Consider the following 15,215-nt stretch of genomic DNA (forward strand, 5'->3'; position numbering starts at 1 on the left):
CAAAAAATTTAGAAAAATGTGAGAGCTGAAATATTTGTTAGTTTACTTTATGTATTCCTTGTGCGCGTGTTTTTGTTTGCTGGCTGAGTGAAAATAAAACGGTGGTTATAAAATTTTATGTCGATTGAAATGTACGCGAGAGCATATTTCCTTTATGGCTCCATTTTATTTACCTACTCGTGGATCCTTTTGCGTCCTCGCAGCCTGCATTTCCGCATTGCGCGCCAAGGACATTATTCATTGTCTCCCTCTGCCCATTTCTTTGGGGGCCACTTGAGAGTGCAAGAGCAGATAATAATTCTTACATGTCGCAGCAAGTTGCAATTCCTGGTCCTTTAACTTGGTGGTCCCCCGTCCTTTTGGTTCCTATTGCTTTCCCTATCTCTTGTTTTTTCCTTGTTAGCCCATTGCCTTTGTCTTTTGGCGTCTTTTGTCTTTCACTTATGCATGTGCGTTGGCCCAGCTTCCGTTTTGTGCGATTTTCCCCACTGTCGTGGATGCACCGAGAGAAAAAGGTCATTAGGAACTGGCAAATGTGTGATAAGCAATCTGTACATTATATATCTCAGATCTCAATTTACTTTTGTACCTATTTAAGGACTTACAATTCGCATGATTTATCATCTAAGTAATAGAAATATATATATATATATATATATATATTCCGAAATATACGTTTTTTCTCAGTGTGTAAGTGTGGGTTTATATGACGAGTCGAGCCTGCCACATGAGCCCCCGAGGCGTTTGGCAAGCAGGACAAAGACAACGGCAACGACAACGATGTCCCATAAAGTGCGAAAACTTAGGAGTAGTCAGAGCTCAAGATGGAGCTGGCGTAGAACCCAAAACCGAGTCTGAATCCGAGTCGGGAGCGCTGCTCCTTTAATACTTTGATAATCCTTGGCTCCAGTCGAACTCACAGAGACACAAGCACAATAACTTTTGATACGCCGGAATTCCCTTCCCCGAAAATCGTCCTGCGATGTAGACAGCCATTCAACTTTGTTACTCGAGCTTTATCGCAGTTTCGCATGTGTTTGTTTCTCTATCTCGCTGTGTGTGCGGGGCAAATTATATAAGCATGATAATATTGTATAACACATCGGAGCCCGACCCCCTTTGAAGCCCCTAGACTGGGACAATGGGAACTGTGGCTCCCTGCCAATTCACTTTGTCTAGTTTCAATTTCAATTTGATTTCGTGCTACTCGTTGGCATCATTTTGATTTGCTTATTTGTCCGACTCTTGTTTATTTCTCTCCCTGCTCTTCAGATTTATCATTCGGCTTTCTAGTTAGAAACTTGTAAAATTGATCACCATGCTTGGGGCACTTTCTTATCACGACATTGTGTAGAAATTTTGTACATTTTAGTCACTCTCCTTTGTGCTATTAAATTAACAGTTCTCAGGCACTTAAGTGCGGATGGGAGAATCTCAGAAAATTTAAATACACAGCAAAGGAATGAAACCATCGCAACATCAATCTCGAGAAAATAAACATATATAAAAACGTGTTATTGATTGTTTCGGGAAAGTTTTAAATTGACAAATATTTTTTTCAAAAATATTATATATCCCATATAAATCATGTCACTTCCTGGTTTTCTCCTAGGGTACTATTTCCTGTTGCTGCTGCTGCATTTTCAACGAGCAGCGTTGGTGCTGGAAAATAACCGCAACAGCCGGTCCCAACCGCAAACGCTTTTTCATTCAAGCCAACACTTTCCTCCCAAAAACAGCAGGAGGGAATTAAGCCAGATGAAAAGAGAGAGAAAGAGCTGGGCGGCCAGGGCTAGAATTTCCATTGCTGCACGGCGCCAACTGCCAAACAGTGGCTTCATAATTACAAATTGATAACAATTCGAACGTTAATCAGATAGGGCACATATAGAAACCCTGTTGCAGAGAGGTGCTAAGGGAAACACGTTGCACATTCTGTCCGGAAGTGCAGTATTTGTGCTTTATTTGTTAGACCGAGAGGCTCTGTTAGATATGGTTTAATGCACTTGCAGGTGTATATGCAGAAGCCTAGGAAGCTCGAAATCGAATGAATAAGTAAGTATATTCACAAATTAGTGATTATGGAGATGCAATAGTAACTTTAAATAGCCTACATGTGTGTGTGTACTTAAAATTTAAATGAAGCTAACAATAATATGTTCATAAATTTACCAATTTAGTGCCCATAACATGTGATAATTACCGAGTAAATTGAATAAAATATAATAAATTCGAAAGTGCTTTGCAAGCATTAAAGCCTTTATCCAAAATCATAATACGATTACGATTGGTCAAATCAGGCAGCATTCCAATTTAAAATCACTTTCGAAAGTGTAAAACTTTATTAAATTTAAAATCAAGTATTAACGGGATAAACGATGTGTACGATTTTAATTGGCTTTGCTTTGCATGCGTCGAATTTCAATCTATCCAATTCGATGTACGGGCCAGCTTAAGCTTTAAGCGATTAAGGCGATTTGATTTGCAATATTTTCAATTGGTAGGCAAACACAGAACTGCCAAATCATGTTAGATGGTCTCATTAGACAGGCAGTGGCGATTTTGACCCGCTGGGCTCATAAATTTAATTGATAATATTGTTGACAGGCGTGGTGAGCAGTGTTTGATGGTCGAGGCTTAGTCGGCGCCAAAAGCCGGGCACAAATATTTGCTTATTTGCGTGGCAAACATCGGTCGATATAGCCACGTCTGCCGATGTCTGTTTGCCCATTAAACATTTGCGTTTGACTTATAAATATTTTATCGCACTGCAGTTGCAAATTTATGTTTAATGCGCTGCCACATGTATGAATGTCTGAATACCCCTCGAAATCCACTCAAATTATGCACAACGCATGCTGAGAGGTCGGCCCTAGAACCCGTGGCAAGAAGAGGAAGAGCAAGTGGGCGGAGCTGAGGGGGCGTGTCGGTTAAAGGAGCAGAAGAAGAAGCAGCAGCAGCAGCAATGATGCTGTATAACTTTACATAGACAATTATTTACAAGTGCGCAGTTAGCAAGCCAAATTCGAAATGGTTGTGAAAAGGACAGGTGGTTTCGGCCGAAACTTTTGACACTTCGAAAAACCATTTAATGTTTCTAAAGTTACTCTTGAAAAAAAGGTTTATCTCTTTTAAATCGCTCCTATATAGTTCCGCAAATAAACTGCAATTTTTTGCGTTATTGTCACTGGATAATATTACCTTTTATGCTTGTCAAATTATAAAATTGGGATTATGAAAGAGTATTGTATTTAAGGGTAGAGATATAACCTGATAAATCTCGCAATATGCGACCCCATACATCCCCATGAAATACAAATTTCCCACCGCATTAGGAATACCCCGAGGGAGCGCATGGAAACATTTTCGGTATCCATCTCCCTTGGCATCCATCTGCATGTGCGAGTGCCAAAGTCTCGGTCTTAAGTGACACTAACCACTTTGAGGGAGGGGCTTGGGTGGAAAAGTGGGGAGTTGGGAGATGGGAGATCTGAGAGGGAAGCTGTCGGCCGTAAAACCCACTCCAAAATAACCCCAAAAGCACTCCGCACTCTCCTCAAGTTGGTGTTATGTTTTGGCTGCTGCTGCTAGTGCGCCTCTGCCTTTGTGGAGCAACTCAATCTAAATGCGGTACAATGACATCTAAAGTGTTTGGGCTAGCTTTTTTCCATGATGCCAACTTGTCAAGCTGGAAGCCCTAAACTACCCTCAGTGCCCCTACTTTTCCGCCATATATCTCTGAAGCTCAGTGACATTAGTTTTGCTTTCTTAGAAATGTGTCACGTAATTTCCAAGTGGAGCTGCTCAGAGGATTGTATATTGCTGGCATTTAACTTAAATGTATGTAGAACATTTTGGCATTACGCATGGCACACACTCAGCCATTCTCTGTTTCTCTCTCCTTCTGGCGACTCTTTCGCACTCTTTCCCGCGCACTGCACATCGGGCAATGTGTGTCAGTTGACATTTAAAGATCGTTAACAGTTTGCACAAGGTGCTGACTGAGTTCGGAGGTAGAAGAACGCACAGATAGTCGTAACAAATCCTGACTGGTTCAACAAATCGTGTACCTGCAACCCGTGGTCTTTTCAGATCCATTTAACTGAACAGCAGATAGAAAAGCTCATGTAATACTATATAGGAAAAATAAAGTTTGATATCTTTTTACCAAATTTGGTTTTATACAAATATCATTTATTTATTTTGGAAATTCATCTAAAATCCTTTTAAGAGACTTTTTATATGTAATATATATATAAACATATTAATAGTGCTGGAGTGCAAATATATGTTGAATCTACTGAAAGTATTTTATTTTAAGACCAAAATGATAATTTTACTTAAGAACGCTCTGCAGGTTTTAATTTTCGAGTGTTAATCATAAAGTTATTTCCTCCGTTGTATTCGATGCACACTCATTACCGCTTTACCGATTTTCCGTGCCAGCAATAACTCAGCATAAAATCCCTTGTAAATTGTTAAATATATCTGCGTAAATACAACCTTCAATCGAAGAGCCCTGATTAAACCAATCGACCGCACTGGCTGAGAGGGGCTCGAAACGAGAAAAAGTTAAGGCAACTCCCTCATGTTGCCAACAAATCAGCACTTAACGTTAATTACGATTTTTTACGCTGATATGGCATTTAAAATGATTTGCTCCTTGTATTAACTGCTTGGTGGAGTGGGTATGGAAAAAATAGGGGGGAATAAAAATAAAACCACCGAGAGATTAATGAAATGCACGTCCGTTGTTGGGGAACAAAACTTTTGTTGGCAATTGACTGCAGACAAGAGGGAAACGCACACACAAATTCACACATGGGCAAAGCACATGCAGTTGACATTAACTGTGCTGCGCAGCTTGGGGTTCCCCTGGTTATAAAAAATGTCGCTCCAATTTGCTGGTAGTCCTGCTCCTGTTGCGGGCTGGCTGTTTCATATGCAAATTAGTGCTAGAGAGCGAAAGAACGGAAACAAAAAGGACCCCAAAAGTGGAGTCCTGGCTGCTGTTGTTGACTTAATTGTGCGCGCATTAAATTGCTTAACCAAAGAGCCCTTGAAGCGGGCTAACCCTTAAGGTACACCCTATTCTTCCCGCTCCCTTTGACTATTACAATTTCATAGGGACCAGTTTTACTATTACTATTTCCTAATTTTAACCAAAACATGCCTATATACTATAATTATTTCTGAAAATAAAAGAATCAAAGTCAGCATCAAATTTCTCATTCTGAATGCAGTACAATAAAATCAACGGGAACTTCATAAATATTTGAGTACTCACAATGCCATTGTATATAATGTCAAAGATTCTGCAAGATTTACATTATTTATTTTTTAAGTGTCTCGATATATTTATTCTGCATTTAAGTATTTATACAAGTGTTCTGTTATTAAAGATATCCCCCACATATGTGCCAACTTTCCATGTGATTTGTCGAACTTCTTCCGCACGAAACACAACAGTTTACATATACATACATTGAAGTTACATTTAAAAACAAACAATATAACCTCCTTTTATACACATAATCCCCCGCCCCATTTCCATTGTTGTTTCCACGCAGTTTGCCATTGTTATTTGTTACACTTCCAGTTTACATCAAAAACTGCTGTCTAGGCCTGCCATTTTCTCACTTTCTCCCACCGTATTCTGTGCCACTGCGATGCCACTGCCACGCCTTCTTGGACCCGGGGCCGCCCACTCATCATTACATTTCATTAAGCCGGGCCAAAAAAGGGGGTCGCAGACACAGTCAAGATTCGCTCTCGGGCCTAAACTTCAGTTTCTGTTTCAGTTTCAGTTCTGTTTCTGCTTCTGTTGCTTTTGTGTTTATTAAACGCTTTTCGGGGCGCGTGTTCATTCAATTTGTTTCTCCTTCAGCCGGGTTTTGTGCTCCTTGTGTTCCTTGTGTTCCTGTTCTTGGACTGAATGTTATGTCTACATGCCTGCGTCTAAATAAACAGCTCCAACAAGGATGTTGAGTGTGTGTGTGTGCTGGGAAAATCGTTTTAATTGTTGTGTTTAAATAACAGCCGAGCCTGTAGCTCGAGAGAGAAATTGGGGCCAGCACACAGAGCGTGTGTCACGTGGGCGTATACTTAATGTGACGCATACGCCGCGTGTTCGTTGTGTTTGATGTCGTGCAACCGCGTCATATGAAAGCGAGCGAATGAAATATAGTTGCTCAGTGAAACTTGGAGCTCATTTACCGAAAAGCAAGAATGAATCCTTAGTATAAGGGGAATCAATCGGAAATATTGCATGAAATCAAATCAATTAGTAATAAAACGGAAATGGATTCTCTTGATAATCCCTATACATAGAATAAGTCTGAGTATTTGTAAATATTTTCCGTTTCTAAGTTTAAAACATGTTCAACTTACTTCTATCGTTCATTATTCTCTTTGACCTTCTGCAGCTAGGCCAAGTGCAAAAGTTTTCTGTGTTTTTATTAATTCCACGAGCATAGGAAAATTTATTGAAAATGCCTGTTGGCAGGACACGTAGCAAAGAAAACTTTTCCCAGTAAACGCATTTCTTTCTGCCATTTTTTTTTGTTTTGTACGTGATCTCCGTGGAAAAAAATCGTAATTAAAAACGAGAAGTCGCGGCGCTTGATATGTGTTCCTGTAATGGGGAAGGCAGTTTGGCTGTGGATAAATTTAGACAGCGCTTGCCATCTAATATGATAAATCTACTTAATCCAATAAATAAACAGCGGGGGAACAGACCGAATTGAAGCGTTGCGTTGCGATGCCAGAATGCGAATCGTGCGTGCGCAGCAGGCCAGGGAAAGTGCCAAGTTTTAATTGTGAAAGTTTAGCTGGGGAAAACCTAGGATTGCGGGTAGAAAGCCGTGTGGAAGGTCTGGGAAAAGCTGCCACACACACACACACACTCCCAGCAGGTGTGGCAAATTGCTGCCCGCACTGGAACATCGAAGCCCGCATGCGACAAGCCATGAATTCAAGTTGTTCTCTACCTAGAAGCGGCAATCCACTGAGAAAAAAAAGCTCAAGCTAGACGCCATTGAATCGACATGTGTCAGACAGAAGCTAATCAATAGTATCTTATATCTTTTATGAAGCTTTAGCTAATTAGTTAAATCTTTCCCAAGGTTTCCTTTTTAATATTTGAAGTCTGAGATTTGCCAAATTTTTTTCTCTGGAAGGATGTTAGTCCTTCCATTCTGCCTGCCGACTGTGCTGTCATTTTGCGTTACTTGTCATCAGCTTCATGCGTTTTGACATTTTTATTAGTTGAATACTCCTTAGCAGCACGCTCCATTGCCTGGGGTCTCTGTCCGGAGTTCTGTGTCCCATGTCCTGTGTCGTCTAATAAGTGTTTACTGCGTCATGAAGCGACGGCAGTGCCTTAAAGGATCCCCTTCTAGTTGAAGGGAGCGATTTCAGTTCGAGTGCTTCACAGCGTGTCGTTTTACAAAAAAATGCACCCGAGGCCTTATCAATTCCCAGTCGATAAATATTACACTCCGTGAAAGCGTTCTTCTTGTCTTCATTGACTTTGATTAGATTTCTCTGTAAAATATTACATATACAACTAGATGTTGCAAACAAACATACTTATTCACAATTTGATGTATCTTTTTAGATATAATTTGTATACTTTTTTCTTAGATACGACTTAGTTTTGACACAACTTATTGTTATTTTTTCTCAAGTGCTTACTTTGCATCTAAATTGAAGAATTGATTAAACAATTTATGCACGACATTTTCAAATAATTTGTTTTCCATTTCATGGTCAGCTTCCTTCCTGACCAAAGTGTACTTTGTTGTTAAGTTTAATAATTTATTTCAACAACTGAGCTTTACCACATTAATTGCTAAACATGTGCTTTATATATTTGCTCAACTTTACATGTCAAACAAATACCCAAAGTTCGGCAATGCCAATCGTGACTTTAATATATATACGCAATTAAACAGTTTTATTAGTCACGCAACGGCAATTGCAACAACAAACACGGAAAACAGCAGATGTTAAATAAATATTGGTGGTAAGTGCAGCTGAGATGCGAGTAAAAAACGCAGTTTAACAATTTACTGGGATCTGTTTATTTTGCGTAAACCGAAAAACGTATTTAACCGAATACGACTGGAAAAAACAGAAAAAATCGCACATTGCGGAACCCGCAATTGAAGATTTAATATTAACCTTAATTACAACGTTTCCGGACTATAGTTCAGGTAAATCACAAAGTTTTGATCTCAAAAGCATGCTCCGACATTTTACTTTCAGCGCCGACTTTTACAACAGTTTTCGCAACTTCAAAGAAGGCACATTAAAAACGTTCTCAGCAGGAGGCGAGTTCTCCTCGCCAATGCTAATAGAGTGTCCGAGGTCTGGGGAGAAATTGCCAGCGATATTTATGACGAAGAAAATACCCAAAGTCATACAACGACCTCAATGTCCGTTTGCTAAAGTTGCCATAAAAGAAAGGTCCTTTTGCCCTGCCATTCCCATTCCCCGGGACAAAAAGTTTTAAGCATCTGGCGTTGGTCCAAATGAAGGCAAAAGGCAGCGAGAGCGAAACTTTTAAATGAAATTTTTGTGTTAAAGTTTTGTCAGGTGAGGCCGCAGGTAAGCAGCCACGCAATGCGACAACAGCAAGCTGGCCTAGGGTCAGCAGAGCGCCCAAGCAATCCGTAAGCACCTGGAAACCACCCACAGCCCACTTCATGAGCCACCGCACCACCGCAGCGGTCCACCGCACTCGCACAACATCAGCATCACACCCGCCCGCCGACCGGAGGACACAAAGTTGCAGCTGTATTGTCACGTAAAACGGTGACAGATTCCAAAGACGACGATGGCAGCCAGGCAAATAACATTAAAACAACAAACAACAATGGGCCATTCTAGCAGCGGACCACATTCTCATCACCATTACACTGTGCGAAAATGTGCTATATACATTGCAACTTAATATGAAAGGGTTGAAAGTACTCAACACTTAAGGTGGCCAAGTTCATGTATTAACATTTTAGTGTTGCAAAATATTTAAGCAAGGGAATTGTGTACACCATTCGAAAAACCATATTTATTTACTTATATTCCAAAAAAAAGGTAAAGCAGATTTTTTTAGCCACATGTTAATGTGTTATTATTATATCAAATATAAAGTTAGCATGAACAATTTTTCAAACCATAGATATCTGAATTTCCAGTTTTATCATTTCTTTTTAAACCATTCCCAAAAAGCGCGCTTTTTGCAAGTGTCCTGTTATGTCAGGTGGCTGTGGAAATGGCAGGATCTCCCTTATCCCTGGACGTGAATGAAAGTTTCGTTCTGTGACTCCTCCGACTTAATGGCAGTGGCCATACGCACACACCCACCAGCGACTCTGTTCCTCTGTCCGCAAAATGAAATTAGCAACACATGCCCACCCAGGACACCAGCCGAAAAAAGGGAAATGTTCCATTTGGCACGAGAGGAGAACAGCGCAGCGCGTTCGTTTGCATTTAAAGTAATTACAAGAATATCCCCCTGCACATTTTTGTGTGTGTGTGAAGGATATTCGGGTTCTTTGTGCTCCCTAATGCTCGGTTAGAATTATGACAGCCTCGGCTTTAGCAGCCGACCAAAAGAGCTAATGCGTTTTTAAATATGCTGCAGCGGAAACTCGGTTGGCATTAATTAACAGTCGACTGCAGACCACGAAGTTGTTGTGGCTTAGGATTTGGCGTATGGCTAAGAGGGCTTCTAAATGACTTGCAGACATTGCGGAGGATTGTAAGTGAAGGCTTGCGTTGCGTATGGGTGACTTCTCCATGTTTTATGGATGCGAAATAATGACTTTTACATATACATATGTTAATACGTCTACTCTGCACTTAAATATATTTTGCAAATTATATTTTATATGGAAGCATCCTATACGCTTTGGTGTAGCACTAAATTACACTAGTAATTCTTCTACCATAACTTTGCCTCCTAAATATCCAGACATAGCTGATAAAATAAATAAGAGACACACTGCAGAACCTTGAGCAACTTAATGGAGGAGACCGTGTGTGAATAGATAAGATGGAATCTTGCGCATACCTGTTGCTATTTCCGCATCGCTTTCTAGGGTGGGCCACACGGCGTATGCTCGATATTGGGGATACAGTGTAGGAACACTCACAGGCACTAGCACATAATATTTGTTAAGCCGACACACACACACTCGCGACACTTAATTCCATCTTTAATTTCAATTTCTGGCACGCTTATATGTTGCCCAGCTATTCGCAGGCACAGAGTCCGTCGACCGAGTCCCGAAAAAAATCCTGGGCGGTAATCATGCAATAAGCCGCACTTGTAGCACACACATACACACTCGTCCTGGGGTCAGGCGTCCTCCAACGGACTCCTTTTCGGGGAGGTTCTGCCTCGCCTTTGTTGGCCAAAGGAAACAGCTTGAAATGCTATTAAAATATAATCTTCTGATAATCTGCACTTAATTTCGTGCGCTAGCCCAAAGGAGAGGAAAGACGTTTATGTGTCCTGGCCGTCAGCTGGCTCGTCCTTGTTGTTCGCCTTTCTTCTAGAGCTGGCTTAGTTGTTCCCCCAGTGAAATCTTTTAATTTTTTGCACTAAAATTTGTTCTCTCACTTCGTTACTTTGTTGTATTTCTGTTTTTATTTTTAGTGGAGCTATGTATTTTTCGTTCGCTTTGTTCACGTGGGACTCTGGATTTTTTCGAGCTTTGTGTAAGTTTCACGCTCCGCTGATTTTTAATGTTTTGCCGCACCCGTGCAACAAACTCGTTCATGTGCGTGGGTGTTGATTTCCTTTGCTGCTACCTTTCGATAGACCCGCACTCTATTTTTCTTCCGCACTCGTACTCGTCTATTGCCTTTTTTCGAATTTATCAAATTTTCCTCTGCTCTCCCTTCAGTTCTTTTCCTTTGGCCTCCCTTCTCTCCTTTTTTTAATCAAATTTCCACTTGATTGGAGTGACGACAATTTAGTTGATTTCCGGTTGATGTTGATGCTTCTGTTGTGGCGTGGAAAGAGGAGGACGGAAACGGAAAGAGAAAAGAGAAGGAAAAATTGAATTAGTAAAATATATTTGGAAGCTGAATATATGAAAAAGTTTTGCTTAAGCCTCTCCAGAGAAACGCTTTTATTATACTCATTATTTTTTACCTTAACTTTTGTTAGAAACCTAAAAGACCTATAACGCAGCTAAAACTTATTTTAGTTATGCAAAAATTTAAGTGTCAGAAAATCACCTTTCCAAGCACTTAGCGGTTGCGACCAACAACGCTTATTCTCAATGGTTCCGATCCCTTTTCCCATAATGGCCATTTCATTTCCTTTTTAATTTAATTCCAAGCGCTTTACCAGTCGCATATTACTTAATTTCCCCCCGCGTTCGACTCTCAGTTCTTCGCACACCGCCCTCCATTTTCCCAAATGCTCATCCGCCTCTTCCGCTGATCCTCTTAGCAGGACATTGCCTGGTGTGTATGGAAACATTTGACAAACCCAAAATGCAACACCCCCACACCCGCAAAAATGGGAAAATGTTTTTCATTTTCGCTGATTTCATTCCAAGTATTTTCTTCCTGCTGTCGCCTGCACGAAATTATAATTGTGCTCTCATCTCGTGTCTCACCGCAGACAGTAAAACATTTAATTTCCTCCTCGCGGATGCCGGCTTTAGAAAGAGACGGGGCACAGGCAGAGCGAGAGAGACGGCAGGCGAGGCCTGCTATAATTCCTTCCGGTTATTTTTGCCGCCAAATGGCGTTTCGTGTTTCTAATTCCTCGCAAAACCTATTTACTCTCCCTCTAAAAGTTGCAGCGTACCCCTCGTTGTTTGTCGCTTGGAAATTTACAAAATAAAAAAAAGAAGCCATAAAGAAAATTACAGAAAAATTAAATCACTTCGCCCCCATACATTCCTTAGTCTCTGCGAAATTTCTTTCATTTTTTTCCCATTTCTGTGTGCTTTTGGCATTTATGCTTCATTTATTTTTGATGGTTTTTTGCCAACGCAAAACGTAAATGGTTTATTTGGAAATTGCGCGACGCAAATATATTACGTGCACTTGTGTTCCTTTATGGTCTGGAATAACGTAAAATGTAATGGGGATTAAACAGGAACGTTGTGCTTAAATTCAATATTTACTTGGACATTTTCGAGGCGAGCAAGTAATACTGCGCACATATAAATCAATTGTCGTCTTTACTCCAATGAATTTATTAATGAATAATATTTTGAAATCAAAGTCAAACCACTGGCAATTAGTCACACTTAAGTCTCAATCAAATAATAATTTCCCACTCAAACGGCTTGTGGATGGATAGGCGTATACACGTGTATTTTAAGGAGCTTACGTTTGTTTCATTAACGAGAATCGCACGCTTGATGAGTTGCACTTTGACTATATCATGTTGCACACAGTGTGCTTAAATATAATCGGAAAATGCTCGAATAAGCTATTGAGCTTTTTCTCTGGCAAATCAGCTAATGAGCCTCCATATTTCATTAGTCTTTAAGAGCCGGTGACATATTTTCGAGCGCGCTAATTAATTAAATTATATTAAATACCTGTGGGCCGGGAGGGGCCATAAAAAATACTGACAATAAAAACTCATCAACTGTCGCTTTATGATTTCGTGCTTTTAAAGTCGTCGCAGCTAAAGAGCTGCACAAACACAAAATGTTCGGAGTGTGCGGTCTCATTTTCGAACGCATTTTAATGAGGTTTCCACTGGAGAGGGGCTGTTGCTGCTGCACAGACTGTATTAATTAAAAAAGGGTTTCCATGAACTCTGCGCCCGGGCTAAAATGTCAACCAGGCGTTGACCCAGAAAGGCGAAAAACTGAAACTCTGGCGTGCGTTTAAGGCTCGCTTTAAGGTCCTTTTTTCTTCTTTGAAGAAAGTGTTACACGTGTCCTTTCCTTGTGCGTGTGTTTGTGCATGAGCTGATGGCCCCAGGCTTCGAGGAACAAAATTTCAATTTGAGCAGTGTGGGGAAAATCGCCAACGGCCTTTTGCTTTCACTGCCTTGTAAGGCACACAGAAAGAAACTTCTTTAGGTATCCGATGTCATTTTTAGAGTTGACACTTTAAAGTTATCATTTTAGCAATGAAAACTATATATTACGATTGGTATACTTTTAAAATTTGATAATCTTAAGTTGCGATTCGAATGGACACCTTATAAATTAGTTAGATTTATTTTGTAGAAATGTTTTACGAACTCCGGCTACTTTCTCTTTGTGCAATTGCTTTAATTTCCGCATGAATGCAAAGCAAAGGTTTTTTGGCAGCACCAAAAAGGTTCGCCCTTCGCATGTTGACTTGTCTTGTGAGTCAGAGCCAGACTTGGGAGGCCATAACAATAACAGAAAACAAAGGGCGAACCGAGCCGCCCAGAAACCCGAGGCGCAATCTTTTGTGGTGTCTTCGCAGGCCGACCAGAAGAAACCTTTTCAACTTGATTAATTTCCCACAATTTAAGTTGATGAGAGAGACGGTTCCCGAGAATTTTTAGAGGCCAGTTCAAATATCCTGGAGGGCGTCTGCTGTCTGCTGGCAATTTGTGATTTTCGGCCAGATGGCTTTGCGAATGTGTTGCGATTAGGTAAACGGACCTGCGACTTGATTTATCCCTGGAGATTGAATGGAAAATGAAGGTTCCTTCTTCCTCGAAAACTTAGCAATCTGGAATGCACATCAATTACAGCACACACAGAAATCGATGCAAATTTTGCAGCAAATAGTTTCTCATAAAATCCAATATCTTTGCTCAAACGTCAGGTTGTCCGGTTTCCCAAAACTAATTCGTATGACTTTCTCAACTTTTGCCGCTCACTGCCCCGTTTACCAAAAAATATATGAAACAAAAAGTTTCGTCTTCCTCACAAGTTTTCCTGCTTTTCCTCAATGATTTATTGGACGAAATGGTTTTTGTTTGCCAGTCAGTTCGTTTGTTTGCCTGTTTGTGTGCTGTTGTTTTGGGTCTTTCACTGGGCCAAAGGTAAAAGAACTTTGGAGAGTTTGAAATGTTGCCAATATGTTTTTATGGCCTTAGCTCGTATATAGAGCAAAAACTATGCCACCTATTCGGTTACTTGAAAATCGAACAGCATTCGGCGCCGCAGATAGATTCTTCACAATTTATCAGAATTCTGCACCGAAAACAGACAAACTATAGTTCGTATCTACGATTTGTGAGAATTATCGCTTATTTGTTTGCTTTGTTTGAAATTTGTTTTGTCAGTTGTATTTTGGGTCTTGTTGTGTGAGTTATAGGTTAAAAAATTTGACACTTAAAGATTTGGCTGATAAGTAAATAACTTTGTTTGTTTCCAATTTTACTCAAAACATAAAAACCAATTTGGCTGGCTCGATTTGTATGGTGTTTTAGAATTCCAATTGTACGAAGTTTAGTATTTATTTATGTGATCTTGGGGCTTTTTTTATGCAAAGGAATTAGGTATAATTCTTCTATTCAAGGCTTTAACTTTTTTGAAACACAATTTAGCTGAGCTTACATTTTTGGTTTGTTTTATTGTTGAATATTTGTGTAACTTTTTCTTGGTATTTTTCTGCAGTTTGTGCACAATCCATTCGCTCTTGGCCTTGTTTATTCAATCCGTAACCCGTTACTCGCCACGCTTAACCGACTTTCAGTTGTTTACCCAACAACTTTAAGGTCCACCGGTTCGTTTTGGGCCTCCTTCAGTGCCACCGAAAATTGCTCATACGCACTGTTCACCCACTGACACACACAGACAACCGACCGAACGCGCTGCTCGTCTCTGGGATTTTTCGGTGAGCGTAGCAGCATCGAACCGCCTCAGTGAACGGATGCTGGAGCTTGACTGAATCGACGTGGTTAACTAGCCAGCCTTTCGACGTTGGCCAGACCTACTACAACATCAGGCCAGAACCGACGAGGCCAGGACGAAAAAATCGGGGAGCGAACGAAGCAACCCGGAGTGGCGGCAGAGATCCGAGGATGTTGGCAGCGAACTTCTGCCATTACAGCATCCCTGCGAGAGCTTTCTGGGGCGAGCTTTCGCTTAAGAGAGCCTGGCACGCGAAAGAGAAGTTTCGAGAGCTTGGCATCCACATTCAGCGTGCTGAAAAGGACATTACTAGGAGAGAGCTTTTCAAAGCTTTCGACTTGATTTTGTTTACTATTTTAATTGGTGTGGCTTAAAAACCAAATATTTAAA

General features: G+C 40.6%; 1 protein-coding gene across 1 annotated transcript in view; it reads right to left on the minus strand.

The window, feature by feature from the left end:
* LOC117147604 overlaps positions 1-11,001 on the minus strand; it is a 112,457-nt gene extending 101,456 nt beyond the window's left edge. Inside the window, exon 1 of the mRNA XM_033314563.1 lies at positions 10,076-11,001. The gene's annotated coding sequence lies outside the window, so the exon portion shown is untranslated. The remainder of the gene's footprint in view (positions 1-10,075) is intronic.
* Between the last annotated feature and the right edge of the window lie 4,214 nt (positions 11,002-15,215).

Source organism: Drosophila mauritiana, chromosome 2L (assembly GCF_004382145.1).
Source record: "Drosophila mauritiana strain mau12 chromosome 2L, ASM438214v1, whole genome shotgun sequence".
NCBI lineage: Eukaryota > Metazoa > Arthropoda > Insecta > Diptera > Drosophilidae > Drosophila > Drosophila mauritiana.